The sequence below is a fragment of the Ursus arctos genome, unplaced genomic scaffold (assembly GCF_023065955.2).
Source record: "Ursus arctos isolate Adak ecotype North America unplaced genomic scaffold, UrsArc2.0 scaffold_10, whole genome shotgun sequence".
Classification (NCBI taxonomy): domain Eukaryota; kingdom Metazoa; phylum Chordata; class Mammalia; order Carnivora; family Ursidae; genus Ursus; species Ursus arctos.
In genome coordinates, this window is record NW_026622764.1 from 31,742,524 (window position 1) to 31,759,522 (window position 16,999).

Sequence of the window (16,999 nt, forward strand, 5' to 3'; positions counted from 1 at the left end):
GAGGTGCGAGTTTTCAGGGAATTATATGTAAACTAATTAGTGCAGTGTCTGGTATATAGCAAGTGCTCAAGAAATGCTATTAGTAGCAGTAGCCAGGGTGGTGCTTGTTGTTACTATTAGCATTGCCCCCAAATGATGGAATAGTGCCAGGACTCCTATCCCCTTCAAAGTGAAAATATGAGTGTTACCAGAAAAATGACTTTTGAGAGTTGAGAAGTCAGTGCCAGATATTGGCAGACTATGGCCCACAGCCTTTTATAAATAAAGTTTTATGGGTGCACAGCTATCCCATTTGTTTAAGTATTGTCTGTGGCTGCTTTGGACTCTGGCCTACAAAGCGGAAAATACTTTCTGGCTCTCAACAGAAAAGGTTTGCTGACTCCTGCTCTTTACCAGTGTGGATTTTGGCCAGACCTTCATCCGTGTGGGTCTGTGGCGCAGAGGCAGGCAGGTGTTGGTAATAAAAGAGAGTGCTGGTAACAGTGGCCAGTTTTCCTGCTCCTGGCTTCTGCTCCTACCACACCTGCTGCCTCAGGTCCTTAAGAAGAGCCAGCCCTTCACTGTGCCTTTCTGCAACCGCCTTCTCACTGCACCTAAAAATCAGTGACAGGGTCCTGTGTACCATTTTTGTGGCTGGGAAACCATCCGGGTGAGTACTTTGAAGGCTCTTTGGACATAGGTGTTACAGTCCCTACAAATAGTAACATGTAAAGTAAAATGGTATGTGCAGAACATGTAGACAAAACACAGTCCCATGCCCTGGTGGGTTTTCTAATGATCAAGTTTGTGTTCGCATTAAATTCTAGAAACATTGTTCATCTCCCACCACCTCTAAATTAAAAACCAAAACCACAGGCGCTGAGGTGGCTCAGTTGGTTAAGCATCTGACTCTTTATTTTGGCTCAGGTAATGGTCTCAGGGTCTGGGATCAAGCTCTGTGTTGGCCCCTCACTCAGCCGGGAGTCTGCTGGAAATTCTCTCTGTCCTTCTCCCCTTCCCTACCGTGCTCACGCATGCTTGTGCTCTCTGGATAGATAAATCTTTAAAAACCAAAACCAAACCCAACTATCAGACCAGAAAAAAAAAAAAATTGACATAAAATTGTAGAAGTATCTTTTTTTTTTTTTTTTTAAAGATTTTATTTATTTATGTGACAGAGAGACAGCCAGCGAGAGAGGGAACACAGCAGGGGAGTGGGAGAGGAAGAAGCAGGCTCCCGGAGGAGCCTGATGTGGGACTCGATCCCGGAACACCGGGATCACGCCCTGAGTCGAAGGCAGACGCTTTAACGACTGCGCTACCCAGGCGCCCCTGTAGAAGTATCTTATAAGCAATCACAATCACATTCTCTAAACGTAAAACTCTCAATGGAGACAAGATTGTTGAAATTTGTAGTTATATTTCACAAATTAAGCCTACCTCCTAGAACTTCTATGATCAAACTTTATATCATGCTCAGGCATACAAGCAATGATTAACTTATGACATTTTGATATTTTCCAACACTTTTAATAGGAATATCCTACTTTCCCAGAGTACTGGTTGTATTCTTCTTGCATTACGATTTAATGTTGTCATGAGCTGTAGTTGAGAAAGAACCTTTATAGTCAACCCTTAATATAATTTTACATGGTCTTTGAAATAATATATATATATAGTATCTCCATTTTTGCATATATTCATGAAACTATAATAGACATCTAATAGTCTTCAGCAAAAATGTTTTGAGAGATCAAACAGTCCTATTCTGTGTTCTTGTGGGTTTGATTATAGGTACTTTTCTATTTCTTTCTTCAGTGTTATCTCTCTTTCACTGTATGTGTGTCTCATTCCTCCTTCACTTTGTCCCTTAAGTCTGTTCTTCCCCTTGTCCTACTCCTTTAACTGGTTGTGATATGTAGTGTGTCTCGTGGGTCGAATGTTTATGCAGTATAACTAGCACAGCATCTAACATTTCTCTTTAAAAAAAATTCCTGCCAAACAATAATTGTTTTATGAGTTCTTTGATTAATATTTTTATTAGCTTGCTGACTCTCCAATAAGAAAAAAGTTCCCATTCCCTGTTTTCTTGGCCTCTTTGTGTTTCTGGCTCAGAGTGTTTTATTGTTTGATGGAGTAGATAAAATCCCCCTGATGTTTCCTACTCACTCTAAATTTGGAATACACCTACAGTATTCTTTTAGGCTTTATTGTTTCCTAAACCATCTATTTAAATACAGTCCTAAAGCTTAAACGGAACACCGTTATTGTGGCTAAAAATAATATGTGTAATGGAGCAGTAGATTTGACTTCATTACCATCTTCATAACCATGCAAAAGCCAGCGTTCCCACAAAGCACTCAGTAAGGTCTAGTGGTCATTAAATTTTGGCAGTTCCATGGTAAATGTATAATGGTTACTTGTAGTGATTTGTAAAATGGAATGGTGGGAAGAACTTGACCTTTAAATCCAGTGGGCCTTTCTTAAAACCCTGATGTTTAGAGCAAAGGCAGAGGCAGCCCTAAGGACACTAGTCAAGAGCAAAGCTCTTGCCCATTACTGAACAGAATAGTATCCAGTGCACCCTTGTGATGCATCCATAACACAAGAGGAGCTTTCCGTCTGTTATTTTATACTGAGACTTCTATGAACTGGAGACTCTTTGTAGCTCTTTTATAGGGGATGGTTGATTGGACGTTCTTATTTAATTTTCCTTTTATCATTTATCAGAAAACCTTTATATTATCCTAGGTAGGTTTTTTGTTTGTTTGTTTGTTTGTTTTGATTATAAGACAAATCTGTTTGCCCAGGTGAATTAAATTTAAATTCTGTTTTAATGAAGAACCTCACGTCCTTGTTCTATGACATTAAAATAGATGATTTTGCCATTTGAATTATTCTGTTACACTTTATGATCCTGTACTTATGTTCTTGCTTTTCCCCAGTCTAAAATTCCCATCTGCCACTTCCTTCTCACTAAATTCCCTTTTCTAACTATTCCAACTCTCAAAACCTGATTCCTAGTTCGGATGCCATCTGCTCCAAGAAGCTGTCCTGCTTTGCAGAGTCAAGTGAATGAATTTGGTTCTTTTTTTTTTTTTTTTTTAATCTTAGTTTCTGTACTTTTAGAGACATTTTGCCTAGACTTCTTTTTCATAGTTATTTTGTTAGCTTTCAGTGATAGGTGTTATGTATCAAGTATATGAAATTACCATTATTCATCTGTTTTTGAACTATAAACATGTCAAGTTCATATGTCAGAACCTAATACTTATTTCAACATTAACCGCACAGACCTTTGAAAATATACTAGGGTCTGAGTTCATTAAAACACAGTTTGGACTTGGATTTGTGTCTCTATCCTAGAATGCTTACAGAGTTTTGTACATAACAGATGTATTCAAGAAATGCTTGTTGAAATGAAGTCAGTTGGACTGTCCACGTTAGTATTACTCTTTATGAAATAACTAATAATTGATCTAGAAATGATGCCTTTTCTGTGGGTCACATCGTTTGAAAACCGAGATATTCGAGTCCACTGTGCAAATCTTTCTATTGCCCACCCATTTCAGTATTGTCAGATACCTAACGTTAAACTTCTTGTCTGAAAGTCCCAGTTCCTTATGTTTTAGTTGTATACTATATTGTCTTTCTTGAAACATTTTCTCTTTACTTTGTCTATATTTGCCTTATTTTGCTTTACTAATTGCAAAAGTAAGTCTTTTATTTCTAATTATCCTCTCTCCAGCTTTTTACCAACTTAATTCTTGGTCGAAGGACTGTCAGTACCCCCCTACCCCCCTGGAAAATGTTCTCTGGCTTGCTTTGTTTTATCATGGAAGAAAAAAAAAATCTTTCTTTTGAAGTTATATTCTGTGCTTGCTAAAGGTCCAGTTAAATCACAGGAGATAAAAGTTGTACTGACAACCTTGGACATTCCCTGTCCTTTGCCAGGAATAGCAAACTAGATACTCATCTTGTACAAAAATATGTGCATATTCATCCTCACTTCAAAACATCTTGTCTTTGGTCGTTCTTACAGTAAGCAGTAGAAGGCTCATTCAGCTCACAGTGTGGAATCTGGGGCTTACTGGGAAGGAGGTAGGTTTGGAGGGGAACAAAGTGTGGTGCGGAACAAACGGAGAAAATTGTGCTTTTTCTTTACCGGCAGGCTTTTGAGTTTAATACCGTACAATCTCTTTCTTAGCTACTTACAATACAATAATTTCCTCAAGACAGGTTTTTTAGCTCACTTAGGCCTTTTTTTCTAACTGGAAGAAATTTTACATGAGAAAATGAGATTTTGGAATTGCAGGCAAAGCCCAATCTGTGAATACATTGAAATATTTTATAGCATCATATAGAAATACATTTTTGTTTTAGTGAATTTCTTTTGTCCTTGGATCAACAATTTTGCAGTATAATACTTTTAATTAGGTAAAATTTGTGATGGGCTCTTTTACAAGTTATGGAGCATGTATAGACATTTTTCATATTTAGACCCCATTAGTTGAGGGTGCTGGAACATGGGACTCTGGTCTATGTAGTTGAAATTGGTAGTTTTAATAATTAATTAAGGTGACTTATTTTCTTATATTTTCTGGTCGGAGTGGAGTAGAGGAACAGGTTATTGTAAATCTATGGAAGGAGAACTTTTCTGCCTGTATGTAGTGATTTATATGTGTGTGTTTCTGCTGTTCCAATAAATAATTCAATAAAATAGACTAGATCTTACTGAGCATGGTCTGTAAATGCAAGGGTAGCAATCAGCGTATTCCCCATGCCTAGGATGGTGTCTTGCATGTGAGAAATATGTAATTATCTGTTGAGTGAATGGTTGAGTTGATAAAATATCTACTGGTTGCCTAATACCATGTGTTGAGCTCTGAGGAACAGAGAAAAACCATAACATTAAACATCGTCTTTAAGGTTATAAATTAGAAGTAGAGACAAAAATCAATGCATATTAATAGAGAGTGATTATTACTGAAATCTGTAGTACTTAGTAATTTTTGATAAAAACAGAGATAGATGAAAGAGGCAACAATAGTGATAATGTCATTTTCTAATTACTGAACACCTACTTTGTACCATTTATTGCACGAGGTGTTTTACATATGTTATTTCAGTGAATCTTCATGACAGATCTGATTATTATCCCTGTTATTCCTCCGTGAGATCATCGAGGTTCAGCATCATTCTCAAGATCACATAGCAATTAAGTGGCAGTGTTAGGCTGTAAGACCTGTTCTGTCTGCCTCTTTAACAGTACTGCTGCTTTATTGCTTCGTTTCTTCTCTGGTTTTCTAGAGCTGTCTGGACCAGGATTGGCCCAGGATGGTAGTTGGGTACCAGAGGCTCTCTGGACACTGTAGACCCAATATAAGACTTGGAGCTCTTCCTAAACCAGAAATGTGACACCAATTCTGCTGTCACTGGAGCTGGGCTCCACCAATTGGACTGGTTGGGTGATGGGAAGGGAGAATCCTGTATAGAGACTTTAAGAGACTTCTTTTGTCTCTGCCCTCATCAATATCAGTGTTAAAATCCACACATTTTTTAGTGATATTTTCAGGCTTGTCAGTTTCCATTATAGGCAATATTTTTGTAGCCCTATAAACAGTTGTTAAAAACAAAGTGCAGTATCTGTCATGGCGGCCATTGTGTTTGAGTTGCTTATCATTAGAAAACTGGTATAATTGATAGGTCTCTGTCTGCCAGTTCTAGGTCCCTCCCCTAGGGAGCTTGTTACAAATGACAGTCAATGCTTGAACAACACGGGTTTGAACTGCACAGATCCACTTCTAGGTGGACTTTTTTCCGGTAAATACAGTACAGTTCTGTAAACGATTTAACATTTTCTTTTCTCTAGGTTACTTTGTTGTAAGAATAATGTATATAATATGCATAACATACAAAATATATGTTCATTGACTGGTTATTGGTAAGGCTTCCAGTCAGTAGTAGGCCATTCATTAGTAGGTAAGTTTTTTGGGTAGTCAGAAGTTGTACTTGGATTTTCAATTGCATGGGGAGTTGGTACGCCTAACCCCTGGTCGTTCAAGGGTCAACTGTACTAGTATCTTAGCCCAATCTCCAGAATACCTAAGTCGGTAGTTTTGTATTGGGGCTCAGAAAATCAGTCAGCCTATCTATCCATCTGTCTAGTCATATGATTCTTTTTTCTTTTTCCCTTCCTTTCTTTCTTAATTTTTTTTTATTACCATCTGATGATTTTTAAGCATATAGGTCACGTTCTCTCCTGTTTCCTCCTCACACTTTAACATCTCTGAGGACAACTTAGTATTGTAGAATAGTTTAATTGACAGAGTTTTTGTTCTTGCACATAAAATAATGGTACATTTTACAACTGATGGGAACTTACAATGAAGGCAGGGTAGGTGATTTCTATAAGGGTAAATGATTACCTAGAAAACATCCATTTAAGGATGCCCTTATGATTTCCAGAGTGTAAATGTTTTAATTTAACTAAAGAACAGAGAAGCTATTTGGTTTCATTAATCAGTACATTCGAATCATTACTCTGAATGATTATGCTTCATTTATTTTGTGTCAGAATGTTTTCCACACAATAATAGAGAATAAAAGTGCATCATTAATTATAGTTGAGCAGCTCACACATGTGTGGGTCTATATATTTCCATATCGTCACACAATGAAGGAAATCTAATATAAGAAATAATTAATCCTTACAAAAGAATTGAAGACTCAATTAAATAATAGTATTAAATTCACGATCATTTATAATCCTGCCTTACAACCATTTTAAGTAATGCTTGAAAAAGTTTGCAGAAACATTTCCGTTTGCCTGTGTCTTCCCTTTCTAAACGAAAAGCTTTTTTTATAATAATATGGTTGTTATCCTTGGGGGCTAATGATTACTTGCTTTGGAGAAGAGTGTAACTTTTTTGAAATGGAATTGACTCATTTGCCCAGCTTCACTGTGATGGGATTTCTGAAAGAGAAGACTAATTACTGGAAAAAAGTTGCAGTTCTGTGCATGGAAATTTGGATTTGCTCCTTTACTGTAAATAGGGACCCTTCCTGATAAGAACCTCTGTGTCAGTCTGCTCTTCTGGTTATCAGAACTTTCATGCTCCTTCATAACATTTCTTCCAGCTCTTTTCCTTTCCCCTGGCTGGCTGGGACTCTTGTTAAAACAAAACAAAACAAAACAAAACAAAACAAAACAAAACAAAACAACCCCCATGAAACCAACTAACATACAAAACCCGCTTGCAGTGTATAACTGCAATATCATGAAAACCCACTGTATCTTCCTAGTCCAAAAGGGATGAAGGAAGCCAGGTACTACTTTGGTTCATTGACTGAATAAAGTAGAGGACTTTATAGTTCAGTAACTTCTTAAATATGTTTCTCCTTTATAGATGAGAAAATATGGAGACAAGAAAAATTTAAGCGGTTGAAGAGATGCTACAGGGAAAAGTGGGTGGAGAACAAAATAGTAGAGATTCTTGGAACACATCATAGTCTCTCTGAACTCAGTGATCTCTCTTTTTGCAACAAAGCCAAAATAATTTCAGTGCTATTTTTTTCAAGCACCAAACAGTTTTCAAATGGTTTCTTAAACATTGCTTTAGCTTACTCTTACAATGAATTTCTGACTTACAGTTTTTATAGCAATTTGGGTAGTTTGTCTAAGAATTCTCCACAAATGATGGGGTCAGATCTAGAATTTGGGACATAGGACACTTAGGCCCATTTCATTTCCACCACATCACACTTAGTGATTCACTAATAACTTAATCACATTTTATCCCCCCACTCCCTGATTATGATATCATTAATGTCAGTATTTTAATATTAACTTTTTTGTAATTTCACTTTGCTTCAGGCTGTGATTTTTAAAAGCTGTTGAAGCCAAAATTCTTTCAGTATGGATTGCACCCTTTATTTTAGGAGAATATGAAAAGAAAATTTAACATTAAAAATTGATTTATACTAATACTTTGTGGAATAGCCACAGCCCTTGTACAATTATGAAAAAACTCAGTTTTAATATAATTGAGAAAAGTTTACTTAAAAAATTTCTTTTATGTGCTTAACAGCTTTACTGAGATATAATTCACATGCCAATTCAACCTGTCTATAAAGTATGCAATTCAGTAGTTTTTGATATATTCACAGAGTTGTGCAGGGCACCACAGTCATTTTTAGAACATAAGGAAACCTTTTTTTAAAGATTTCATTTACTTATTTATTTAAGAGAGAGAGAAAGAAAACATGAGTGGGGGGAGGGGCAGAGAGAGAAGCAGACTCCCCACTGAGCAGGGAGTCCGATGCTGGGCTCCATCCCTGGACTCCAGATCATGACCTGAGTGGAAGGCGGATGCTTAACTGACTGAGCCACCCAGGAGCCCCAAGAAAACCTTTTTAAAAATGGAGGTATTCAGGGACATCCTGGTTCTTTTCAATTTTAGGCTGTTATGAATAGAGCTGCTTAAAAAAAGAAGTAGAGGTAATTTTAACAAAATAAGTAATCTTCAAATTAGTGTCAGAATCATGTATTTGAAAATCTTTAATTATATTGTCAGTATTTCTCAGCTATTTAGAGACATTTTGTGCCAGTGTGCTGAGCTGAATATCTAAAGTGCTTGTTTGTTTGTTTATTTAATTTTTGGTTTTATCAGTGTTCTAGTGTTTCTCCATTGCTGTTTTTGGTCAAGAAGTTAAAGTAGATGATGTTTGCTTAAATAAATGAGTCTCATTTATTGCTGTAGAAGCTATAAATATACACATAGTTATTAAATATAGGTTAGATTTCCGTTGTAGTTTACCAAGTTCGTAATAGATCCTGGGCAGAAAACTTTACCATTATTTACTGAACAGTGGTTCTCATAATGTGATGCAGGTTAGAATCACATGCGTATTTAAAAATAGTAGTACCTTTACCTGCCCCTTGGAGATTGTAATTTAATTGGCAATTTAATCCCACATGGGACCCAGGTGCCAATAGCTGGCAAGTTTAAGTTTCCTACATGATTCTCATGTGTGACCAGGATTAAAAACTTGTTTTAGTTTCTTGTTTTCAAAATGTTAGCAGCAGAAGCCTGAAGCTTAATTTTTCTAAACTAGTTTAACTTTCATTTATCTGTCTGATGTCTCAAGAAAAAGAGCTGATTAAATCAAAGCTAGATTAGAAAATGGGCGGGGGGGATCCTGATTAACTCTCCAGCCAGCACCTCGGAAGCTCATTTGCCATATTGTTCATCTTTGTACCCTCAGTACTAGCAAATGCCTACTCTGCATTTACTTGCCCGCCTGCCTTTTCTTTCTTTCCTTTTCTTCCTCTCCTTCCTTTCTTCGATATTTATTAAGTGCCTACTGTCTGTTCCAACACTGTTTTATATCCCGAGGATATAAATACAATTTGGAGTCCTTCTTACATTTGAGTTGGCAAAAGATGCATAATAAATATTTGTGGAATTGAATAGAATCACACCTGAGCCCTCTTGGCATACTGCTGGGCTGTGCCTCAAATCCTGTGTAGAAATTATGGCTTTCTGATATCCAGGAACATCCCAAGCATTGTCTGTCGCTGCCTCATTTGTTTGCTTCCCTGTTACATTCAGGGACATCCCAAATCTAGCCAGGCTTAAGCCATCAGGATCAAGTTGGTTAGAGCTAGTACCTTAGGTCTCACTTCTCCATGTATCGCAGACTCAGCTGGGTCCTACCAGCGCCTGAGTTTTGGCTAAGCTCAGAGTCCAGTTAGATCATAAAGACAAGGGGCGCTCTGACTTGCGGGTTGTAAGTCAGGGGAGCCTGCCCTGGAGAACTCGTACAGCATGACTGCCAGGTCTTAGGACCCCACCTTCTCTTCAGCTCCACGGCACATTTTTATTTTCTGGGAGCAGGGAAGAGGAGGGGACATGGGGTAATCCTCTACCAGTGTGTAAATTTGTAAGAGTTGTAAAGAGTTGACTTAATCGGAAAAGAGAGTACTTAACAGGTAGGAGAATATTTATGTGTGAGCACCTGCGTGCATGGCACCCCCCTCCACACCCTGATATGTAAGAATGAGAAAACAGCGGAAGACACAGTGTTTTGTTTCAGTTTTTAGTCAGTGATTTTGTTTTTACTTGTCATTTGTGCTTTTTGCAGCCTCCCAGCACGTAGAGAATTCTTTCTGAATGCCAGTAAACAGGTATGCGGAGCTGGGTGGTGGATCTTGCTGTGGTGCTTGTAATGGAGTCTAAAACGGGGGAGGAAAGACAGACTGCAAGGCTTCTCAGCACATTACTTCTCCTTGGAGCTTTGATGCCGCTCTTGGCATTATTGAATTATCCATGCAGTATTGAAATATTCTGCTTTTAAAGTGAAGTAATGAAAGTTCAGGCATTGAGGTGGTTCTCCCCTCACACTGCATTCCCTCCTGAATTCTTGTTATTTGGGCTCTTTGACTAGCTTATTTCTTTTCGCAGATAATGTATTCTCTGGACACGTGTGTATTGGTGTGTGCCTTTTAAAGGATTTGGTTTGTTTGGGAAATATCAGTATACCAAGGAGCCTCTGTGGCCGCCATTAGAACAAAGCTTCCTAATTTCAGTGCCCTTAAGTTAGCAGCTGGTGCTGCTGAATTCAAAGGCACAAGCTTGGCTATTAACTGTTTTCTCTAAAAACAGCTTGTACAAAGCATTTCCTTAAGCAATGTTGAGCAGGATTTGGAACTTCCTATGCCTCAGAAATGTCTTAGAAGGGTTTATGGAATTGCAAAGGTCAACATTACTGCATATGATTCCTAACCTCTTCTCCCAGTGCAGGGTATTTGACTCCTTTAAAAAATCTTGTATTTTAGAATCATATGGTCAGAATCCCTAAGTTAAAAGAAAAAATCCAGTTAAATGTATGTTTAATCAGTTACTCTTAGATGTGTGATAGCACACATGCTAGTTAATTTAAGAAAGTTTCAAAATTGGAGCTTGCATTAAGCAGTGGTATGTTATTTTTACATATTATGTTATTTGGTTTCTTGTAGATAGTTAAGAGAGTAATCTTTTATATAAATTTATGTATCTTCTGTGACTAGCTTGGAAATGGTAGAGATCAGGAGTTGGCCGGAATTTATTCTTGCTTTTTTTTCATAATGATCATGCTTTCATTATTTTTTATCATAATGTTTTCATTAATTTTTCTTTAAAAATATCGAGATATAACTGACATACATGTTAATTTCAGGTGTATGATATAATGATTCAATATTTGTATTTATTGTGCAATGATCATCACAATAAGTATAGTTAACATCCATCACCACATAGAGTTAACAGATTTTTTTCTTGTGCTGAGAACTTCAAAGATCTAATCTCTTAGCAATTTTTGAATATACAATTACAGTATTTTTAACTGTAGCCGCTGTGCTATACATTACATCCCCAGGACTTATTTATCTTATAACTGGAAATTTGTACCTTTTGACCACTTTTACCCATGTTTCCCTCCCCAGCGCCCCAAGTTTTATTTTTAATGAACATCTACCATATACCAGACTCTGTTAAGTGCTAATAGGTACAAAAGAAAGGCATGATGATGTGCAAACATAATAATAAAGGTGGAATGTATTTTGGTGAGAAGGTGGGCGGCGTAGATCAACTTTCATCTGTTTTATTTCCAGGTAAATTTGTACTTCTGGGGAAAATTTCCTTTATAGAAAGAGAACTCAGGTTGAGTTGAGAAGGTTGAACACTACCCCCACATTTTCATTCTGTAATTTAAGTTTCTGTAATTAGATTGTTTAGTTGTTCCAAGGGAAAGGCAAATTTGGGAAATGCTATTTATTAGGTTAACATTGTATTTTACATTCTTTTGTTAATACGTGAAGAGTTGCTCATTCTTTTCCATCAGCATCAATTTAAGATAAAATCACTATACAGGGTCAGACTCATGGCCAGTCAAGGAGAGTCTTGTCTCTGATAGCGCCATGACATGGTTGCCCTTTTAACATAGTCCACTGACATCTTAATTTCATGCACTTTTTGTTTCCACTGAATCCATTTTAGTTTGCCATCCATTATTTTAAACTTTATGTAATTAAAAAAAGTATACTCTCACAGATGAAGGAATTATTTTATGTAGGTTTACTACCTGCCATGTGAAGTAGCGATTTTTCCTTTTCTATGTGTTATTTCTATTTCTCTCAGGTTTTGATGAGATATACCTGAGTGTACTTCTGTCAGGATTAGATGGAGAAATTGTGTTATAAAATTAATGGCAATTATGATCCTATAGATTATTTGGCTTATGTTTCTAGACCAAAACACCGTATTATTTTTTTTTAAGATTTTATTTATTTATTTGACAGAAAGAGAGAGAGCACAAGTGGGCAGAGCAGCAGGCAGAGAGAGAGGGAGAAGCAGGTTCCCCGCTGACCAGGGAGCTCAATGTGGGGCTCGATCCCAGGACCCTGGGATCATGACCTGACCTGAAGGCAGATGCTAAACCGACTGAGCCACCCAGGTGCCCCAGCACCATATTATTTTTATATAGCCATCCTGCATTGTCATAATCATTAAATTCTAATTAGGTGTCGTCTCTAACATGCATTATTTAGTAAGTCTGCTGGTTAATCAGACAGCTCTGCAAAGGTAATATTGTATGCTTTAATTTCAGTTCTACTTGGGTAATGTTTATGTTTTGTTGATATTTTATGTGGTTAAGAGTATATTAGAAAAATATCTTCTGTGAGTTGTTCATAGTGACTTTTGGGCCCTAAGTTTATTAATAACTTGTCATCCATGATCCTGTAAACATATAAACTGATAATTCATGACATGAGTGATCTTTTACTTACCCATAAGGAAAATATTCCAGACCCACTCCCAGAGCCTCAGGAGGTCCCCTGTATTGCCCACAGGGAGAGTTTTTAAAACTTCATTGCTTTTGTCATTCCTTCTACCAAACGATGCCATTCTCAGGGTCACCAATTTATGTCTGTGTCACTGAAACAGTAGGTGTCTATACGTCAAGAACGTCCTCAGCTTCTTACCTGTCTGGTTTGTGGCCGAATCACTATCTAGTTCTGTCCACCTCCTTCCTTCCAGCTCTGAGGCAGGTGAGTTCCTCTGGATTGGGACTGTCCTGACATCAGTCCTCTTAGAATCTGGTTCCTTCCTGGCTTTTCTGAGGTCAGTGCCCTCACCATGTCTACCATGCCCATTTTTATCTTCATTGACTCCTTAACTGATAAGAATTTCTAAAGTTATATCATCTTAAACAAACAAAACACCGACTTCTTTCTTTACTTTGTTTCATTCTCAAGGAAATATTCTCTCTTGTTCTCTCTTTCCCTTAAGTTATAGGACAGCTTCTTAAAAGAACTTGTTTCCACTTCTTTATCTTCCAATTCATACTCCAACTTAAGGTGCCTGAGCTTATGCACCTGTTACCAAGTTCAAACTTCTTTTGCTAATAGTCTCTTAACTGCTGCATACAATGGTTTCATTAGTGCTCTTTTTTGACCTTGCTTTTACATTTGATGTGGTTGATTACTTCTTTAATTTCCTTCCCTTCCCATACTATTCCCACCCTCCTGCTTCTTCCTTTTGGTTAATTCCTAGTCTCCTGTATGGGTTACTTTTTTTTCTTCTTGGCCCTAAAGTTGGTATTCAGAAGCATTTCCTCTTTCTCTCTCCTTTCTTAATGGGATCATTTATTTCTGCCTCTTCAAATTTTGTTCATATAGTCATGAATCCTAAAAAGACATCTTCACCTCTTGATTGCTAGACCTAGATGGCCAGCTTCCTATTAAATATCTCTGAGTGGATATATAATAGCATTTCATAATCGTCATGTTCATACCTATGTTCTTTATCTGTTTCTTCAAATTGCCTTCATTTCCTCTTTTTGTTAATACATCTTTGACTGTCAGTTGCTAAATTCCCAAACCTTGGCTCTCAATTTTTGTCTCATTATCACTCACCCCTTAGATATCTCATCATTCAGGCTGATTGTACCTCCTCAGTAGTGTTCTTCTGTTTTTTTTTTTTTCAGTAGGCTATTTTCATATTGTCATAACTGGTGTCTTCTTATATTACTTCCATTCATTTTCTAAACTGCTTAGAAAAGATGCTTTGCTGAAACACAAGTATGACTGTCATTCTTTTGTTTAAAATATGATTCCTCATAATTTATGTCTGAAACTCAGATAATTTTGTCCCTCATGATTCAGCTCCCACCCTACCTTTCCAGTCTCTTTATAATTTGGGAACTTTGGTGTCTGGGGACCCCTGGCGCTTCTTGGCACTACCCAGCTTTTGCACATGCGCTCTGTCAGAACTTGCCTTCCCACCTAATATAAATCTTTTTTACTTTTTTGGACACTTAACATTTACTTATGATGCTTAGTATTTTTTTTTAAGTAGGCTCCACATCCAGTGTGGAGCCCAATGTAGGGCTTGAACTCACAACCCTGAGATCAAGACTTGAGCTGAGATTGAGTCAGATGCTTAACTGACTAAGCCACCCAGCTGCCCCTTATTACGCTTAGTATAATGGATTGCTATTATTTGTTAGCATATCCTTCTATCCCATTAAATTTTGACTTTTTGGAGGGCTAAAACCTTTTTCTTTGTATTCACAGTCCCTATCATAGTGCATGGCACATAGTAGGCACCCTAATAAAACAGTGTAGCCTTATCAGTGAGAGAAATAAAAATCAATAGTTGGTCAGTCAAAAAAGTTATAACAGTAGAGGAGCATAAAAATGATGTATACATATCTTAAATATTTTATTCAAGCATAAAACTTATAAATACATGTTTTTTGACAAATGTTTGATATAAGACCTAGACTTTTTCTTCCAGTGTGGATCCACAGATGAGTTCAGTGTTTCTTACCAAAATCAAACCCATAATTGATTGTCTATTTTTTCTAATTTGTTCCTTTGAAGTAAAAACTTGGACACACTCTTGCAGTTCTTTATGGTTTATTCTTCCATTGTTGGACAGTTATGATGCCCATACCTTATTCAATGCCAGTTTTTAAAAATTATATTTTTATGAACTAATCTTTGAATATTTTCAAGGCATTCAACTTTCTATAGAAACATATTATGCATCATTTCATCCTCCTATTTAATTTAAGTAATACATAACTTAATAAAATCACATTATAGTATGGTGTAACTGCATAAACAGGTTTAGGATCAAAACCACTCTTACTACAAATGTAGTTCAGTTGATTGCATTAGAGGTACTCAGTCTGCTCAGGAAGGAGCCTACTGTTGGAACATTCCAGGTGCATCAGTCAGTATGATTTACAAAGAGAAAGGTGATCATTGGTTAATCTGGACAGTTGGTTCAGTGCAAGTTGGTTAAAAGCATTCTGCCATGTTTGTCAGATTGATGCTAAAGGATGGTTATCTCTGTACTTGGCATTTTTGTAACTAGAAAAGTTTAATACAAACTTGCCTGCTTTCCTGTGCATTTTCTCATCCACATCATTTATAAAAATGTTAAATAAGACCACTTTGAGCACCTGTCGTCTGGAAGTCCTAATGCTCATATGTCGATTTCTTTGTCATCTGTCTACTGCTTTAACCATGGCAAAACGCAATTTTTAAAACTGGTCTTTGATTGCTGTCAAGTAGAACAAGTGCTCAACCATATTCTATCATTAATTCCTGTTTGTTTTTATCCCTCAATATGTTGTTTTCTTCAATATTTGGAAGGCCTTCATTTTGACAGTTCTGTGGCTGGGCACCCTATTAGCACCCTTCTGTGGAATGGCTGGTTGTAATTAAAATTTTATACTCGAGGGGTGCCTGGGTGGCACAGCGGTTAAGCGTCTGCCTTCGGCTCAGGGCGTGATCCCGGTGTTATGGGATCGAGCCCCACATCAGGCTCCTCTGCTGTGAGCCTGCTTCTTCCTCTCCCACTCCCCCTGCTTGTGTTCCCTCTCTCACTGGCTGTCTCTGTCTCTGTCGAATAAATAAATAAAATCTTTAAAAAAAAATTTTATACTTGAGCCAACAGTTTACAAATTTCACCTTGAGTCTTTAACTCTGTGATAATGCTGATCAGATTTTTGTTATATCTAGTTTAATAATTAGGTCTAGACTCTCCCTTAAGTCAATCACTATTTGATTTAGTTCCTGCAACTTGTTTCAAACTATCAGTTGATATTTGCAATATTCTTTTTTTTTTAAAGATTTTATTTATTTATTCGACAGAGACAGAGAGGTTTTATCTTTTTAAGCAACATTTTTTTATTGCTCTGAAGCACTTTGAAAGGTTACTCACAAATTCCTTCTTGTCAGGCCTGATGATTAGTTTGTCCTTGACTTGCTGATTTTTGAGGGTTTCCCTATATTCTTTGATAGGGCTCTCATCCCAGTTTTTGAGAAGCAGTTAGTATTTATGTCCCCTCTGATCGTATCCTTTAAGATTCTACACAGGGCTTGGCCGTTTTGATCCATAGCAGATGTTTATCTTGGGCTATGGATGCGGTCTTTACGATGGTCTTCCAAGTACTTACGGTTTATTTTCTTAAAGCTGCACATTTCCTTTTTTGGAATAATGCGCCGTTTTTAAGAGTTAACTAGTGACCTGTTAGAGCTGCCTTTCAAGGCCAGGGTGGTGGTGCTATCTGGTTTGGCAGGACTTTTTTCCAATGAGCATCTGGTTTTGATTTTTTTCAGTGTTAGGTGAAACTCTCCTGCCTGACACCCAGAGGTATATACTCAGATTGCATTACCGTTTTCTTAGAGTGTTTTTTTTTTTTATTTCACTATATTAATTAAAACTGCGAGACTGTTATCTATAATGATCGTAAAAGCAGTATCTCATAGTTCATCTATACCGGCTCTTTCAACATAATGTGTATATGAGTCGGTAATGGCTATGTTTCATAATAAAGGGAAATTATTTATGGATTAAAAAAAAGCATACTAGACTATTAGAGCAAGTAGCTTAAGAAAGCAAGTGTTCAAAATATTCACCATCTGCTTCAGTGGACTTTCTGAGAATAACAGTAGAGTCTG

The 16,999-nt window shown here is 37.1% G+C and overlaps 1 protein-coding gene across 21 annotated transcripts in view; it reads left to right on the forward strand.

Moving 5' to 3' along the window:
- KLF12 (KLF transcription factor 12) overlaps positions 1 to 16,999 on the forward strand; it is a 413,801-nt gene that overhangs the window by 46,554 nt on the left and 350,248 nt on the right. For 3 of the 21 annotated variants that reach the window (XM_048215553.2, XM_057308064.1, XM_048215554.2), the window contains exon 2: positions 10,126 to 10,168. The exons of 16 other annotated variants lie outside the window; for them this stretch is intronic. The gene's annotated coding sequence lies outside the window, so the exon portion shown is untranslated. 2 more of the 21 variants (XM_057308056.1, XM_057308070.1) reach the window with 1 other exon arrangement.